At 46.8% G+C, this 19112-nt stretch overlaps 1 protein-coding gene and 1 long non-coding RNA gene across 2 annotated transcripts in view; one reads left to right on the top strand and one right to left on the bottom strand.

The window, feature by feature from the left end:
* Slit3 (slit guidance ligand 3) overlaps window positions 1-19112 on the bottom strand; it is a 600224-nt gene that overhangs the window by 414090 nt on the left and 167022 nt on the right. The gene's annotated exons all lie outside the window — the stretch shown is intronic.
* LOC116077886 lies at window positions 10235-18535 on the top strand. Its single transcript, XR_004113366.1, has 5 exons — window positions 10235-10331; window positions 11824-11910; window positions 13735-13818; window positions 13962-14082; window positions 17775-18535. It is a non-coding gene; the product is annotated as an uncharacterized LOC116077886 (long non-coding RNA).

Genomic DNA, 19112 nt, shown 5'->3' with positions numbered 1-19112 from the left:
AAGGGAGGGAAGGAGAGGGGAGGAGGAAGGGAGGGAAGGAGAGGGGAGGAGGAAGGGAGGGAAGGAGAAGGAGGGAGAAACAAACACAGAAAAAGAGAGAGGGAGGAGGAGGAAGAGAAGAAGGAGGAGGAGAAGGAGGAGAGAGGGAGGAAGGGAGGGAGGGAAAAAGAAAGTGCCCACACTAGAGTCCACTACTGGCCAGCCCATGTACACGCTCAGAGCTGGCAAGGACTGATTGTAAAGGACTTAATCAGCTCATCATCACAGAGCAAAGATGGGAGACAGCAAGTATCTGAGGGTCCAAGAGCAATTTGCTCTGCTTCTCACAGAAGGGTTTGACAGGAGCCATAAACAAGCTTGAAAACCATAGTGTGTAGGGACCTGGGTTCCTCAAAACAAAGGTAGTAGGGAGCTAGTGAATATTTGAGGCCAAGGTGCCAAGATATAACTCTAGCTCAGCGGTTCTCAACCTTCCTAATGCTGAGACCCTTTAATATAGCTCCTCATGTTATGGTGACCCCCAACTATAAAACTATTTTCACTGCTACTTCCTAACTGTAATTCTGCTGCTATTATAAATTCTAATGTAAACCGTCTGCATTTTCTGATGGTTTTAGGAAACTCTTGTTGAAAGGGACATGACCCACAGGTTGAGAGCCACTGCTCTAGGATGAGGGTGGGTGAGAGGAAAGACTGGAACCCCAAATTTACTGTTGCTGGAACTGAGAGAACACTAAGAAGGCCAAGCTGGCCAAACCTGATGACTGAGGAGAAAGTAGCATCGATCACTGTCATTCTGAAGATGGTCCAAGTGCATGAATTTTCTAATTATGCTTGCTTCCTTCTGCCACCAGTATGTCTTCCCCTTAACAGAGGTCAGAGGTCTGAGGGAGAACCAGGCCCTTTGAGGCTGTCTTCCAAGAAAAGGCTTCATCTGCTTAGAACCAGAGCTGGGAAAGTCCTGAGGCTGGCACTGCTTCCTGTCCTCGGGTGCCCACAGCAAACCCAGTTCAGTTTATGGAAGATCCTCTAAAACACCACGGACAGTTGATTTGAGGTTTCCCAGGGCCAGCCTCAAAGTCCAGAGGGACTTCCAGATTTGTGTAACTTTTGAAGAGAGGCTTCGTTTTCATCCCTCAATACGTAGGCTGGGGCTAATTGCTGAAGGGATGTGCTCATCCAGGGACACACAGGAAATCAGAGGCAGCATTGATCTAAAGATATGTCTCCTATGAGGGGCTGGGGGCACCCATACTTTCTAATTAATCATACAGGGAAGGTACCAACCATGTCGTGAGCATCTGCCATCCTAGCACACCCATAAAAAGCAAGAAAACACGACTTTACAAACCACTAGGATACAGAACTTGACAATGGACTTACAGTCTATAAAAAGTGAGGCTCTGTGCCCAGCCTCGGGGAGCTGGGAGAGCCAAACGGGAAGTGAATGAGCAGAGACCACATGGAATAACTTCCTGCAGGCAGATCCACCGCACTGGACCTTCTGCAATAATTACTGTAGTCCTTTCTCCCCAGTCTTTCCCCACCCCCAACCGTTCCTCTTGCCAGCCGGATTTCGCCTATAATTTTGAAGGCTGGTGGATATATTTCATTGGGAATTGGCTCAGACCTGCCAGGAAAAGCAAATTCAGGACAGAAGTAGTGGAATTTGGACACAATGGCCATGTTAACTGCTGCCAGCCCCCAACTTGCCCTCAAACCTGATGTGGGGAGGAAAGGTGATTTCTAGGACTGAGGGAAGGTGATAAACAGAATTATGTTTGCTTCAAATTGACACCAAACTTGCTGCCAGGGCCCTCTACTCCATGGGAATGCCTGATAAATTTTCTTCTGCCTTGCCATCCAAAGGGGACTACGTCCTCCCAAGAAGAGAACTCCCTTATACCCCTATGTGAGATGGACCCTGACTACTGTCCACAAAGGCAGAAGACAGAACAGATTGAATGGAAACTCTGGACTCTTTCCTGTGCCCTTGACATGCCACAGGGATTCCCATGCATGAGTTGGCACACAAAAGCCAAACTGACAGAACCTGGTGGTTGCCACTCTTCTGGGACCAGTGACAAAGAAGCTCTTGGTTTTTCCACATGGAAATTTTTGACGTGCAAATGTCCATCTTTCCATGGTGCATGACAATAGTCTTTATGTCCCCGGTATTGAAAGTATACACAATGGAGGAGATAGGTGTGTGCTAGGTAGGAGCATTTTACACTGATCTTCCTCTAGGGTTTGGCTCCCTTATCACAGTGGCTGGTGGTGCCCTTCAAAAAAAAATTTGTTTGTTTGTTTCAAGATAGGGTTTCTCTGTATAGCTCTGGCTGTCCTGGAACTCACTCTGTAGACCAGGCTGGCCTTGAACTCAGAAATCCACCTGCTTTTGCCTCCCAAGTGCTGGAATTGAAGATATGCGCCACCACCGCCTTGCCAAAAAAAAATTTTTTTTTTAAAAGATTTATTTATTTTACTATTTGGTGTGTATGACTGTTTTGCCTGCGCATATGTTTGTATAACACACGTGTTTTCAGTACCCACTGGAATAGAGAATTGAGACTAGAGTCAGAATGGAATATTGGATCTGCTGGGTCTGGAGTTACAGATATGCTGCCACTTAGGGCTGGCAAAGCAACTTCAGTCTTCTGCAAGAGCAAGAGTGCTCCTAACCTCTGAGTCATCTCTCTGGCACCCTGAAGGTGTCCTTTTCATCTTTGGAGGGTTCTGTGACTTTTGACTTTTGATGGCTCAATTCTGATCTTTAACTCTCAGGCAGACTCAAGGCAGAACCAGCAGTGACTCAGGAGGAGGGAGCTAAGGAGAGCTAAGCTGGGCTGAAGAGGGGCATCAGGCATTTGGGTCAACTAACAAGTCAGGCAGATTTCAGAACTCTGTATCACTTGGGGTGAAAGGAAGAGCTGATAAAAGAGTGGCGTGTCGCCTGAATTTGCAAGACCCTGTCATCTGTAGACCTGTCACTCCAAGAGTGACTCACTTAGAGCAGGAAGCACACTGATCACCTTTAACCTACAGCGGCATTTTTAGTTTCTCCCTTGGGTTATTCTAATTCTGCTAAAACCTCAGAAGATAGGATGGAACCTCAAGGATTTCAAAAACAACCAAACAAAAACCCTCCCAAACAAAATGTCCTCATCTTAAGATAATACTTATCTTAAGACTTTTAATTCTTATTTTTTTAATTGAAAAACAAACAAAAACCTAGGGTTTCATATAGCCTGAACTTGGCTAGAACTGTCTACGCAGCCAAGGTTGATTTGGGAGTTTCTGATCCTCCTGCCTCCACCTCCCAAGTGCTGACAATACAGGCATGGGCCACCTCCCCCAGTCTTATGCCTGGCTGCAGATCCAACCCAGGGCTTCATGTAAACTGGAGAAGAACTCTGCCAACTGAGCTTCATCTTCATCCCCACCAAGTAATTGACTTTGGAAAATTAATTCGATACAGTCAACTCCACTTACTCCCAAGCATTCAATTCATCCCCAAGTCTTAAAAATGGCTTGTCTGGTGTGTTGGCCCCAAAGCCTGTGTTCTAAACCATGATACACACAGATTGTCTCTGCAGCTTTGAAAAGCATCAAAGCTGAAATGCGCAGAAGTCAAAGGCTCTGCTGACCCTGAGCCAAAGTCTTGAAATTCCACCCAAACAAAGTTCTTGGGCCTGGCCTTGAAGATGACCCCTGGAACCTATCCAATACTAAATTGCCCAAAGGAAACTTTCAGTAGCTTGGGTCCTTGTGGTTCTCCCAGGAAACAGCACTCGCCATAGATTGAGTTCTGAGCTTCATGGTGGTTTGATAAAGGGGCCTCTCTAGGCACTGAACCTATTATGTTGTTAATGACTAGAGACTGTTAGCATGCTGATTAATGCAGTCATTGTTCAGAACAATGATTAACCCAGCAGGAAGGACCAAACGCAATGAAATAATGCCTAATCACTCTGGAAGGAACTGCCAGGTGATGTTTATTTCATGAGAACTGGAGGGAAGGAAAGACCCAATCATTTTTCCTTGGCATCATTGTTTTTGTCCAGCAGGTGGGCAGCTGCAGTGGGGGAGCTGGTTCCTATCTGATTTCAGGTGTACATTCTTCACATATGTGGAGTTAGGAGGAAAGGGACTAGGAATACTGTCTGGGGCTGAGCCACCAGCCCAGCTATGCTCTCTCACTCTGTGAGCTCCTATCTTTCCTTTCACTTAATGTCCTTCTCCAGAGCACTCACCTGAGCTGTGAGGTAATTCATTTCTTTGTGCATCTGACTTGGATGGTTTTCCCGAAGCACTGCCAAGTAGAAATGGCTCTTAATTATGTCAACTCATGAAACCACACTAAGGACGACTGTATCACAACGCTCATTTGTCATATTATTTAACGAACAAGGGAGGGGGTGCTGACAGGAGACCAATAAAAGCCCTTTCATCAGAAAGTACTCGGAGAGTAGTTCCTCAGCTTTCAAAACCAGCCTGTTTAAATGCGTCTTCCATGTCCAGAAGGAACCAGAGCAGGAGAGAGGACATTATCTACTTAAGGGACTGTAAAGACAGAGCTATCTTTCTGCCTGTGTAAAATTAGACTTAATTTGATCTTTCAAAAAGCACAGTTGGCCTCCATATAGTGAGAGGGCTCAGCTCAAAGTGGATAGCATCAATCTGGAGAAGAAAGAGAGACCTGATTTGCTTGGCTCCCTCTATCTTTCTTAGAGTAGCTTCGGGGACCCTGCTTTGGCGATCGCTATCAGTGTGACATGATTTCTACCTGGTGCCACTCAGCAGATTTTCACCTGTGGTCCAAGAGGAGAACAGAGAGTGACTGAAGATGCTGTTTGAAGATGGAGGAGATCATAAGCCTAGGACTCTAGGTGGCCCCTAGATCTAAAGAGGGCAACGATGCAGATTCTCTCTTGTTCTTTTGAAGGGTGGCCCTGCCCGTAGGGTTGACTCCAGCAATCCATTTCAGATTCTGATCTGCAGAATTCGAAGATAACTGCTTGTGTTACTCTGACCCAGTGGTGATGTGTTACAGACGCAGAAGAACTTGATAGGCAGCACTCGATCCAGGACTCTACCTGGGCTCACAGCAGTTGACTCTCCTCCATGCTCAGCATATGTAAAGAAGGGTCATTCTGTTCTATCTGCTAGGGTTGGGATTACCTACCTGCCACGCCCACATCCCAGCATCCTTCTCACAGGTTTTCTCTTGTTGAGTCTCAGCCTCTGTTAGAACCCCAGCCTCCACTTTTATAGGGTCTTCCAACGGGGTCTCTTTTACTTTCCCTAACCATATATTATACACTTAACAAGTAGGAGGCCAAAGTTAGAGAGGTCCAAACCTGCCCAAACTTATACAGTTATGGGAAAGGGGCAGTCACGACGCTAAGACTTGACAGACTCCAAAGCCAGTGCTCTCAAAGAAACTTTATCATGCCAGTTGTCATGAGCTGTCAGAGAGACTCTAGGGGGCTCTGGCCCAGAACACTCCTGGATCCTGGCACACAGAGCTCCACGAGTCAGGTTTTAATTAGCTGCGTTTTGTAAGTTCTACCTTACTCGTGTGATCACCATGAAAGCCTTCTGGTGGCAACAGAAGCGAAGGACTCCCCTAAACCTCACAGTAGGGATAGGGCTGAGGCACATGAAGAGCACAGGGCTGAGAAACATGCTTTTTGGAGAACCCATCTGAGGAGCTAGCTCCTGATGCCATCCGCATGGCCTGCCTTACTTTCACCACATCCTTTTGCTGGGATCCATGGTCAGGGCATCTAGCCAAATCTCTGACAGATCACCCTGCACCGATCTCCCTGCAGAGAACACCCCACATACCACAGTAAGCAGCAAGAGCATGGGGATAAAAATGTGACTCCATTGTGCCCAGGCACTGTCTAATTCCTGCCAACAAATGCATTCCTTCCATGCCTGTCTATCAGCTGGGGATGGGAGAGGTCCGGGGACAGGGGCTCATATTTCCAGAGCAGAATTCTCTATCTTGCCTCAGGTAGAGATGAAACCAGCTGGTAAAAGATGAGATACACTCCTTGTCTGGAGTTAAGAGATCCATAACTGGTGTCCAGAGGTCACAGTCCGTGAGGACTTCATTTTGGGAAGCTTGCTCTCCCAGCACAGTTCATGAGTTGCCTTGAGAGCCTCAGAGGGATCTCAAGGGATCACAGCAAGAAACACATTTCATCCAGGAAAAGTTCCTGGCCTGCCAGTGGCCACTGTGAGAACACAAGGGTCCTCGAGGAACATCTTCCTATGCGAGACAAATTTTAACTCTGAGAATCACACACTTTGCATGTTCTACCAGCGCTCTTGGGCAACGAGTGGACTGAAAAATTTCAAAAGCAAAAGCAGATATGAAAAGAAGGCAGTGTGTGGAAACTATGCCTCCCCACTTGTAGCATAGTCCTGTAAAGGGAAAAATGCTCTGTAATCCTCCGAATCCCCTTTCCTCTCATTCTATTAATGGACTAAAGCAGCATTGACAGAGGCGACCCTGACTCAGAGCCAAGTGACTTTAGCAGTGACATCATGCAAAGCACCATGTGGGCGGGTGACCTCTGCAGTGACGTCATGGCTGACACAGTCAGTGCCTTTCACAGCGGTCCATCATCTATCGTCCTCACTCCCGGACCCAGACTCTGCTCTCTTGACACCAGTGGTCAGGCAGAAGATGTGTGAGCCTGCAAGACCGTCTGTGGGTCTTTCTAATAGAGCTGGTGATACAGACCAGGTGACTCATAGTCTCCGATGACAGGAGCCACCATAATTTGCAAGAGGCTTGGCTGCAGATGGGCGCATCTCACACTTGCCCTTGGTGGCCCCAATTATTCTCCTCGATTTAAGCAAATGAGTCAGTCCATGACCCAGTAGTCACTCTTGACTGCAGCCTACTGGGACTCATCAGGTCTCCACGAGCCACACATCACAATAAAAGACTTACATTCACTTCAGGGATGCAAGCAGTTTAGACACTTAGAGACTGTTCCCCGGATAACACACTGCAGCTTCATTTGCAGCCAGTCAGTCTAAGGCTGACCTCAGTAACAGAGTGTTAAGAAGCAGGTGATTTCTTCCTCTGGACCTGTTGGGAATCCATTTCAAGATGATGCCTCTCGTACCCACGTATGATCATGAAGAGGAAAAGAAAGACCACCAGACATTGTGGGAGGCAGAAGACTAAGCAGAAGGATGGAAGGATGGAGTCATTAAGACAAGGCTATGCTTTCTAACGTGGGGAACAGTTGTGTTGGTCTGCTTTCTTTCGTTGCTATAACAAAATCCCCGAGGTTGGTGACCATATAAAGAAAAGAGGTGTGAGTAGCTCATAGCTTCGGAGGCTAAGCAAAGGAGTCAGTTCCTTGAGTTCAGACTCTGGTGACAGTTTCCTTGCATGGTGTAGCAACAGAGTCAAAGAAGCCAGAGAGAAACTCCTGGGAGTTTCCAGAAACACTGGAGTCATGGAAGACACTGTGATAATCCCTTCTGAGGGCATCCCTACAATGGCCTACAAGACATCCCACAAGGCCTCACCTCTCAAGTGCCATCATAGTGGGAACTAGGCTTCCAGTACATGAACCCCTGCTGGACCAATCACAGCCAAATCCCTCCTGGAACAAACACAGCCAAGTCCCTGCTGGACCAATCACAGTCAAGTCCCTGCTGAGCCAATCACAGTCTAGTCCCTGCTGGGCCAATCAGAGCCAAAGCACAGCAACAACTCGCAGGCGCTGCCTTCAAACCACTGCAGAAACCCTCAGATCGCATTTTTGATTCTCAGAAAGCCGAGTGCCTGTCAGTTATTTGATAGGGGAAGTCGCATCGATCCCCTTCACTTCCCAACGGAAGAATTTGTCTAGGCACAGGGGACATGCTTTGTTTCTATCTCCTGGGCTTCAAATGGCCCTGAATGCAATGTGAAGTGGACATCTTTCTCATAAAATTGTAACAGTTTCCTTAGTAAAACAAGAAGTCAGTGAATCAAACCACCGGGCCTCTGGTGAAGGCTGTTTGCTGGGGTGGGGGGGTGGGGGGGAGTATCTAATGCTCTTCTCTCCACTGATCAGGGTATTCCTAAATCCAGTTCTAGAAATGAGAGCGGGGCTCTGAATGTGCTCAGTACTGGGCAGGGGCTGAGGTCAGACTTACATGAATGAATGAATGAATGAATGAATGGGTGAATTTGTTTTCTGTGGTCACATCTAAGATCCTTTAAGCAAGAAAGCATTTCAGTTTAACACTATTACTTGGTGCCTTCAGATTTCTAAGAAAACTGTTTTTTCCCTTGATGCTGAAGTGTATGAAAAACCCGAAAAATTTCTCATTTTGACCTGATAATCCCTCTTTAAGAAACAGTTTTGTAGAAATAATCTAATGGATGTGGGCAGAAACACTCTACTTCCGAAAGAATTCGCATAGCCTTGAAAGTCACTGAAGTTATTTGAAGAAATAGGAACAGTGCTCCTGAGGGCTTAGAAGGAAACCAGACAAACTGATGTTAGTCCACATGTTCTAAAAAGGCATGTGGTACAGAAAACACAGGCGAGCCACAGGCAGGAGGCATCTTTGGGAAGCAGGTCAGGGACATCCCTGGCATGTGTTACTCTCTGAAATTCCCCCAGTGAAGAAAGAATGTGTAAGGAAGATGGAGGTGAGGGAGGAGTGAAGAAGCAGATGGGCATTCAGTGAGTTCTAAGAATGAGTTCTTTTGGGGAAATTTGCATCCTGCAGCACACTAACTCGTTAAAACCAACAACGTGGACATTGTTATAAAGTGTTCTCTGATCCCTCAGTGTTGCCAGGCAACGTGCACAGTAGGGCTGGCCAATAGAACAGTTGAACTGGCTGTAGAAAGTGCCATGGGGCCTGGAGATGGCAATTCATGTCCATCCTTTGCATGAGGAGAGAGTTGAGCTTGAGGTTATGAGAACTAAGGATTTTTTTCCTTTTTTAATTTTCCAAGACAGAGTTTCTCTATGTAGCCTTGGCTGCTCTGAAACTCACTGTAGACCAGGAAAGGCCCTCACGCATAGGGTGGAACTTTCCATTTGTGGAGGCCCGTTGGTGTTCAAAGTGTGTGTAGTTGGAGCACTGCGGATTCTGGGTCTGTAGATCGGCTTGTATGGTCATCATCCCTAGGCAAGGGTGGAGCATCTGTGGACACCCCAGGTTCCTCCTCTCTGAGATGTGTCCAGGTGACAGGAGCAAAGCCTCCGTGGCTCCAGAAACAGCAGGGCCATGGACTGACTCCCTGAGCTTTCCTGGAGCTTTCTCCATATTGATTATCTGCTACTCTGTTATTTAGCTGTTAAAGAACACACAAGGAAGGATAAATTAAAATTGCGTAATTTAGGAAAATCTGTTACCAGATTGCTGGTTGTAAATTGCACGCTGGCAGCTCGTTAGCACAGAGGCTGACCGAATGGGCTCTCCCAGACCGAGTGGCAGCAGCAGAGGCAGAATCGTCTGGGAACTTGCAAATGTCAACTCTCAGGCCACCTTAGGCCTGCTGAATGCTAAACTCTAAAGTGGGCCTGGCCATGGTATTCTAACAAGCCTGCCAGAGCTGCAGCTGCAGCTCTTTCTATTTAGCCTTAACTCAGTCTCTTTTTATCTCTGCCTTCATTTCTTTATTCCATTAACTATGTTCCAGGTCCAAATTCATTCCAAACTCTTAAAGTTTACAGAGTCCACCAACTTTAAGACTTTTAATATATGATTTTTTTTTCTACTTGGAGAAAGAACAACCAGAGGTCACCATCTGTGCTGCTCACGATGCCCCCTCCTTGTTTGACTGAGGCTTAGCTAACCCCAAATCACCCATAACTCGGTTCTCCTTGACTTTCTCCACTACAGAGGCTCGAATCTACAACATGCTTGCTCTCCATTCCTGGGGCTGTTTGGCACACGCGCAGGAAGCAGTCTGGACAGAGAGAGCGCTCTGTGGTGCTTCCTAAATATAAGCCAGAGTCTAGAGAAATCTCCTTCCGGGTTACATTTCTGTAAACAGGAAGCTGAAAGTCACAAGGTATGAACACAGGGTCTGGAAGGCGGATTCAAGGTCCTCTTGGCCGACCGGCTCACCAATGACGGTGTTCTGCTTCTTTCGGATCTTGAACTCTGAAGGTTTCAGCTCTTGCCTGATACTGAGGCTGGATAGTATCCAGTCTTCTGGACTCCCAGCATGCTCAGCCACAGTAGGCCCCAAGGATTGCTGGGAGTTGATAACCAGAAGAAGGAAGCAGAAGCAGTGAAGAAGACAACAGCTTCAAAGGCAGCCAAGACCGAGTCCTGAGGGCGCCCGAGTGAGTTCTGAGCACATTTATAATGGGAGGAAAGGCTGAGAAGAGAGGCAGAAGAAGGCTTGCCAAACCTGCATTTACACAAGAAACTTTATTACAGCCATTAAAACACAGGTCTGAGGCACACTCAGACATATTTAATGCACATTAAAACGAATACATGATGGTTAAATTTTTTTTTCAATGGCCCCTGTGCCATCAAAAACCATCTTTTGAGCAAAGAGCGGTCTGCCTGGTTCTCATGGGGAATGCTGACTTCTGCAAATTCCTGGCCCAAGGGCTTGCAGCTTCCTTAGGTCTGAACCAGCCAAACCCAAAATGAAAAGATACGAATCTAAGACTGCTTGACCTTAGCAGGAACCAGGACTGCTTGGAGTGCACGCTCTGTACCAAGCCGAAGGTCTTCATGTTTCTTCTCTTTATTTCCCTACGGTGCACCAAGTTTCTTGGCTAACACCGAGCACAGAAGGGAATCTGATGAACAACTGAGAAGGAAGAATGCCTCTGGCTTTAGCCCTGTGAAGGCTCCCCATCGCTAATCTCTGTACTTTTAAACCTGGAACAAAGGGGTGGTGTGGGTGCTCCCAGGAGCAGCTGCTGTATTTCCCAGAGTCCTGCCCGGGACGAGCGTTTTTTTATTTTCACCTAAGTTTTATTTCTCAATTCTGGGAGTTTTCATTCTGAAGCCATCCCCTCATCCCTTACTCTGCTTCCATGAATCCCTCTGCCCCCCTCATTATTTTTTTTTTAAGATTTATTTTTATTTTATATGTATGACTGCTTTATCTGCATGTGTGTATGCAGTGCCAACATATGCCAGAAGAGGATGTCAGGTCGCCTGGAACAGGACATACAGACAGTTGTGAGTTGCCATACGGGTGCTAGGAACAGAACCCAGGGTCTCTGCAAGAGCAGACAGAGCTCTTAACCACTGAGCCATCTCTCCAGGCTTCCTTTCTCATTTTAATTACCTCCCTCCACACAACCTTTTCTCATGTGTAGAAACCTTGTTACACCAATCCAGGAGATGGACCTGTAAGAGGTACCTGGGTTTCCTGTTCTGCTTTTCCTCATCTTACTCTAACTCTGGGGTTCTTGTCACTGTACCCGACAAAAGGCTGCTTCAGCCTTGGGCTAAGCTGGTATAGACTTGAGTGGTGAGTCCATGTTTGCTACCACCCTGGAAAACACAACCTGGAGGCTGCTGGTCCATTGCCTCTGAGCTGTCTTCTATGTAGACAGACTCACAAGTGGGTTTGCCAACCATCTCCATGGAGAAGGGCAGAAGTGACAGGAGAAACCACAAAGCGATATGTTGATGAACCAAAGGATGCTCAGGGTTGGCAGGGATTACTGTCATTCTCCAAGAAAAAGAAGGATAAAAGAAAATCCTTGTCGTGGGCACTAGATCAGGGGAGTGGGGGCCGCAGAATGGGGAGGCTAAGAATAACATCTGTGCCAACTGTTTATTTTGGTGATTGTCTGAAACTTGCAGGCAACATGGCTGAGCACAGCTGTCATGGAAACACGATTCCATCGCAAGATGACAAGCTGGCATGAAGACAATGTAGGTGCAAAGAAGGTACAGCAAACAAAACTACCTGTCAGGCAGCGAGAGGGAGGAAGAAAATCTCCCCTCACATACTTTCCCATAATTAAATGTCAGATGTACACAATGCGGTAAAATAATTAGCATGGCATAATTACTGTTCTGATGGAGTCCTGTGTATATGCCAAAACAAATTGCCGTACTGGAGCACGAGCTGTTAAAACAAATTGAGTTACTTAATTTTTACATGGAGCAGCCTGTTTTATCATTCCCTAGGATGCAAATGTTTCATTAATAATGCAGCCGTTCTAAATGTGCAAAGCTCTGGGCCACCACATAGGCAGATCACCTCCCTCTCTCGAAGCTGCATACAAGGACCAACTGGTCCGTGGATGAGCAACCTGTGGCACGGAGCCCCACCTACCTCTCCTCTATGTGGTCTCCAAAGCCAACAGATATTTTATTTAAAAATTTTAAAGTTTTTTTTTTTTTAAAGAATAACATTAGCAACAAAGATCATTTCACATTTTATCTCATTTATGGGTTTGTTTCTCTCCTTTAACAGAGTTTTAAAAGAGCTTTTATTACTATTTTCTAAAAATTGCCACATAAAAGTTACATGTATTTATAGTATCCTGAGAGATGTTCAGTATATGTGTTTACTGTGCAATGTTGAATTCTGGGTAACCTACCTCTACAAATATCTATCCATTCTTTCTTATAACTGTTTGAATTGTACAATAAGCTATTGCTATCTGTAGTTACCATGCAATATCACATGTGATCCCTTTGCTCTGATCTAACTTAGTACCCTCTGACCAACCCCTCCAGCAGCACTGATGGCCCCCCCAATCCCCATTCATCTTTCAGCCTTGATGACTATGAGATCAACTTGTGGAGATTTCACAGGAGTGAGATTGTATGCTATTCGTCTCACTGATGGACAGCAGAATCTAGAACTACCCATTGATCACCTACTTGCTGCCTTAGTTTTATTCCCATTTCTGTGACAAAATGCCCTGACAAAAGCAAGTTAACAGATGAAGGGTTCATTTGGTTCACAGTTCCAAGTGACAGTCCGTCATGCAGGAAAGCCAAGGGGACAAGAACTTCAACCAGTTAGTTAGTCACATCATATCATGTATGAAGGAAGCAACACACACACACACACACACACACACACACACACACACACACACACAAATACCAAACAAATAAAAACCTGAATGCTCATTAGCTTGCTTGCTTGTGCTTGGTTCCACGTCTCCATTCTAAGTCATTTCAGGACCCCTTGCCTAGGGAATACCACAGCCTACCATGAGACATGTCTTTCTGAATTAATGAATGTAATTAAGAGAACCTCCCTCAGACATGCCAACCTAGTGTAGACACCCCTCATCGAGACTCTCCTTTTTGGTGATTGTAGACTGTGAAGTTGACAGTGAACACTGACGATAACACTTGCTTTAAGTCTTCTCAGTGGCTGCTCACTAACAAGGAGAAAGTCCAGGTGACCTAGGAGGAGTGGGCACCACAGTGTCTCTGCAGCCACATGGCACCTCTCCCCACTTCACTCCAGGCTTTCTCCATATACAGTTCGTCTTTGAGTGACCTAAGACTTTAAGGCACACCGCTCTCCGATGTCAAGTACACATCTCCTACTCCTACAAATCCTTCCCTTCCACCCCTGTAGAGTCCCCTCCTTCTCTCCACAGAGCTTGACTGATATCCGCAAGGATACCTTTCTCCTGATGACCTGTAAGAAGTGTCCCCACCCATCTGATTCTATCTGTACTAGATAGAGCTCATGGCTTATTCCTTGTACTTTGCATAATTGTGTGTGTAAATTTGCTTCAGATCTACTGTGCCCAAGATCGCTGAAGAAGGAACCACACTTGTTTCGACCGCTGCTGTATATGCAGTCAAGGACCTTCCTGGAAGGTAGTGAGTGACAACCACATATGTGCTCTACTCTGTGATGGCAGCAAGCTTGTTTCCCTCACCACACGTCAATTATCTCCTCTACAAATAAGGGTGGGTTGGGTTGGTGTTTCCTTAACCTGTGGACTGTCCCTTCTTCTTAGATCCATGAGAACAGCTCAACACTGTCAAGACTAATAATAACTCAAAGACATGAAATGCCAAAGAAACCACTGAGATTTTTACACAGAAGTAATAATCACTCTCCTATCACAAGTACTGAGGGTAAGTATTATTTCATGATACTCTCTGTGTGTGTGTGTGCTTCCTGGTTTCCTTGTTTCCTGGTCATGATACAAAGTGTTCACATTTCACATCATGAGATGTTGAAAAGTTTTAAGATTATGGAAACTGATGCTGGGAAAATGGATCAGTGGTAAGGATGCTGTTTTACTTCAATAAGTATCTTAGTTCGGATTTCTAGCACTAACGCATAAACCCTGGTGTGGGTGTGATGTTCTACACAAAGACACACACACACACACACACACACACACACACACACACACACACGCATACATGCATACACCTGGAAAGTGATTCTACTAGACAATCTCTAAGATCTATGCTTGGTCCGAGCCTTGGCATTCCGTGGCGCCTCCCCTTCTTTTCCTCTCACATCCAGGACAATGAGAGGCAGATCTGAATCCCATAGGCTTAGTTCCCACAGGAGCTGAGGAAGAGACTTTCAGGCAAGGGCCTTGGTCTATGAGGAAGGCTGTCACCCTCTGTCCTGCCTTTGGAATAGCCCAGGTGGGGGAAAGACAAACTCCTCTTTCTCAGCACTGATCATCCCAGGGACAGTCTCCTGAAACCCTCACTTAGGGATGGTGAGAACAAGAAGGGAGACCCAGAAAGAAGTTGACACTCACCCTTCTGATCAAATGGGGCTTAGGGAATGAAGACAGCATCAAAGTCGAAACCCAATTTTTTCCCTTCCCTCTCTGAAAACAGGCCTCATAGCAGGCTACATAAACTGGCAAGGTAGCCTGGAACATTGAAGGGTGACCTCAGTGGTGCCCTAGGATCTCTTACACAAAAGGACCACGGGCTGTTTGTTGCCTTCTGTGATCTAGTATTACTCCAGCTAAAAGGGGCAGGTGTTACTCAAGGTACACTTTCAACCCTACACCCAACTCTAGCTACCCTCCCCCCTTATATAGGCCCAATGTCACCAAGGCATTTGACTAGAGCAGAGCTGGCTAGAATTTCAGTATAAACAGCCCCATGACCTTGGATGCTGCCTTAGACATCCTCAGGCTTGGAATAGCAGGTAATGATAATCTACTTGGCAGTCAGACTAGAGCACTCAGCACCAATGCTACAGGGCTAGCTGCTAACTTGACCCTCTTACAGTGAAACCATGGTAACCATGGCTTGGCCTTCCTTTCAATTCCTAAAAAGCTAATCCCGGGGTCCAGGACAGGATTCAGCTTTCCCATTAGGAAATAATATGCCAATTATTCTGCCTAGAAAGACGTCCTGTGTGTTTAAACACACATGCACACACACACACATACATATATGTATATACATAAATATGAACACATTGGTGTGTGTACATATGAAAATAGGAGTTGTGCTATTCAAGCTCAAGGCTCAGTCCTGGTACCTGGCACCCTCTTTAGTGCTGAGGCCCCTGGACTTCAGCTTGTGCCATCCATTTGAATCCTGATTAGAAAATTTCGCCACTGGGCATGATTTTGCAGGGGCTTCCTGGCCAGGCCTGGGTTCAGTCTAGCAGGTCTTCAGAAGTACAGTGGCCTGCCTCACCTTGCCTGGCCTATGGCTGCAGCAGGAACTTGAAAGGACATCTTCTCATTGGATCAGCACCGACTTACATCCTCTCCTCTCTCTTAATCGCTCCACACACACCCCCTCCCCTCACACCCTCCCACTCACAGGCACACATAGCAAAACAGCTTGCTTCAAAGCGGGAGGCAGGAGAAGGGTATCTATTTCTGGCAAGCTCCCTGAGGGGGCCTCAGGGGGCTGGTAACTTACTCGCCTCCTCGGATCAGCCATCCGAACAAGCCTTGCCTCTCCGTGCCCACCCTGGATCTCAGACCACCCTGCCTGTTCAGCGTCTACAGGACGCTCTCCTGCCTGGGCTTTTCCTGGCTCGGTCCCCCTTACCCACATCCCCTAAGCAGTCAGTGGCTGAAGGGAATGCAGCTTCTAGAACAGAGAGAATCGCAGCTCTGCTTCCCTGGAACTGCCTTTCCAGGTCACTCTGGCTGGTGTCACACTGACTCGTCTTGGCTCCCACCCACCAGCTGCCCTCCTTCGTCCATACTAAGGGGCCTCCAAAGATACAGGAATTTCAGTGTCAGAATTGAGAGTGTTCTTGACATGTCAGGATAGTCACACAATAACAACCCTAAATCCAACCTTGGTTTAACAGAGGCCAGAGGAGGACAAGGACAGTCTTTGAGTATGGATGTCTAGGCGTGATCCTCTGTTCCAGGTACCTGTGGGCCAATGACGTACACATTCTAGGCCTCAGTTTTCTCATCTGAAAATGGGCTCTGCATTGTGATGTCAGTAGTAGATGCAACGAGCTCATCTTTACAAGGCCAGTAAATGTATCCCCTACCTTCTGTGAGGTCTAGCTACTGAAGCACAACCAGATATATACAGAAAGTCAGGCCCTGAGCCTCTCCCAGGAGGTGAGATTACAGGCCTATAGGGGATGACTGATAGATACAAAAAGCCCAGCCCAATTTTCTCAAGTGAGGCCAGGTTCCAAGTGGTTCATACTGCAGCCCAGGGAATGCAGGATCAGCAACAGCATTACCAGGCTTCCTTCTCTTCCACAGGCAGGGGCTTCTCTCTCCAAGCTCTACGTTCCATTGTACCTCCTTACCAGAATCCTTGGGTTGAATTCTGTCTAGGGTGAGTGAGAATTGCTGTACCAATTAAACAAGACAGTACACACACACACACACACACGCGCGCACACACACACACACACACACACACACACAGTTCACATCAGTTCAGCACACAGTGAATTCCCACAGAGTCCCAACCTCTATGACTCAGCTTGTCCTACAGAACTGTGGGTCCTGGCCCCAGTTCCCATTCTTGCTCTCCAATGCTCATTTACACAACACACCCAGGAACGTGGTGGATTCTGGGTATCCGAGCTATTACAGTATTTGACATGTATGTCAAGAAACTACTACAGAATTAAACGGCACCAGTGATGCTATTTTTCAGAACTTTGTTCTGCATCAGAAAGAATGACTGATGGGCTTCTCAGTGACACACTCCTCGCAGTTGTCACAGTGTAGAGCTACTGTCTCCGGAGGACCCCAGACACTCCAGCACTTCCTGGAGACCTTTCCTAGGCCAGACTCTCTTTTTTTTTTTTCAATGACACTATAAATAGAATTTTCCTCCTCTCATTTTGTATCAACAAGTCTCTCCCAAGACTGAACACAAGTCCTTTCTTTGCATTTGGTTTCTTCCTGGGTGCTTGATGTAGGTTGGTTGCATTAAAACCGCAAAGCTGTGGGTAGACTTTCTGGGTAGCTAGTGCTAAGCTAATTAAAGAGAAATAGATGATATAGGGAAAAAAGTGTTCTTGATACACTTAGAATAGGTTAAAGGGCCCACGAGTTGCCTTGTGCTGGACGAGAAAGCTGATGGACGAGAAAGCTGATGGACAAGACTGAACATGTACTTCCATTCTCTCTGCAGAAGATGCTTGGCAAATGATTTTTGCATGTATGATGCTCTCTCTTCCCTTCAGCTATTCTGTTCTCAAGATCCTCAGGTCTCAGAAGGAATCTGAGACCTGGGAGGTAAATAAGTTTGTCCAGTACACACGGCTAGCTGGGGAGAACAGGCTTCATTCCCAGCTATCTGATCCTGGCTCCATGTTGACAGCTACTAAACTTGTCTCTATCAAGCACTAGCCAGACCCCTGGGGCTTCCAGTCAAGTCAAAGGTGGACAGAAGAATTATAGTAAAGCTGGAGTGAGTGAAGCACACCGGGAAGAAGTTAGCAATGGAGACAACATCGAGAGAGTGACAAGATTGTGTAGTGCCAAACTTCGAGGTTGAAGCTCTTCTGGGAAAAGCCGGAGAACCTTTTCCCTGCCTCTTGTCAGCAGCTATACCCCCTCCATCCATGCCCTGCTCAAATGAAGAATGCTTCGGGAGAAGCCAATCTATCTGCCAATGTCCCAGGGACCTGCTCTGTGCCAGATACCCTCCTGAGCAAATATTGATATATTAACCACAGATCAAACACTCCAAGAGCAGCAAACACACTGAGCATGGAGCAGGTTGGCTGGCCTGTGGCCACCTCCCTACAGCCCAGAGCCAGAATTGAGCTGTTCTTCCCAGTGGAGGAATCTCTGCAGGGCCTCTGAACTGAGGCTAGCTAGAGGACGTGAGTCCAGGGGATACTAAAAAGAATGCTTGATGATGGGCAAGTGGCACAGGAGGCTGGAGATGGAACCACAGCCTATCCATAAAGAGCTCTGGGGACCGCCATCACTAACTATCCTTGTGCAAGCTGCAGAGCTGTGCAATTAGGCCTGGGGAAAGAGCCTGGGGGCCGAGGTGCTCTAGGGCCATGATCATGATGCTGACAAGTCTAATGGAGCCAAGTCTGACCTTGCTCTTGTTGATATTTACAGAGTAATAAAAACCAGAAACCACTTCATCTCTCTGTCTCTTCATGTTATTCCCTCTACCCCTAAAGAAGAGAATGGAACTGAGTTTTTGTACATTTAAAAGTGTGACATTTAATTAATTACGTTAGAAGACGGCAGGGCTGGAAGAGACTCAACACTGTTTAACCCGAACTCCTAATTTAAGGGCCAGGAGATACTCCCAGGAAGGTTAGCTAATCCGCCAAGATCCCCTGCAGTAAATGACGCTGGCACCTTCCAGCTGTGGCCAGCCTGTCTGCTGAACTCTTGAGTGGATACAGAGAGTGCTAGACGGGTGTAAAGATGAGGGGAGAGAGGCTGGCAGGGATGGTATAGATGTGTGGGCCTGTAGCATGTTGGATGGTGTAGTATGAAGAAGGTCACATGCCCAGTTAGTATGGGGTAAGGAAGCCAAGATTTCCAGCAGGCAGGGACTGTAGTAGAATCTTCCTAGGACTGATGGAAGGTGCTGCTTGTAGCACCATGGGGAGAATGATTCTGAGGCACTGTCTGGACTCTGTGATTGAGGGCTCGGCAATTGATTCATGATGTAAGCCACAGGCACATGGGAGGAGTACCCACAAATCT

Source organism: Mastomys coucha, unplaced genomic scaffold (assembly GCF_008632895.1).
Source record: "Mastomys coucha isolate ucsf_1 unplaced genomic scaffold, UCSF_Mcou_1 pScaffold5, whole genome shotgun sequence".
Taxonomy (NCBI): Eukaryota; Metazoa; Chordata; class Mammalia; order Rodentia; family Muridae; genus Mastomys; species Mastomys coucha.
This window is presented reverse-complemented; position numbering and strand designations above follow the sequence as displayed.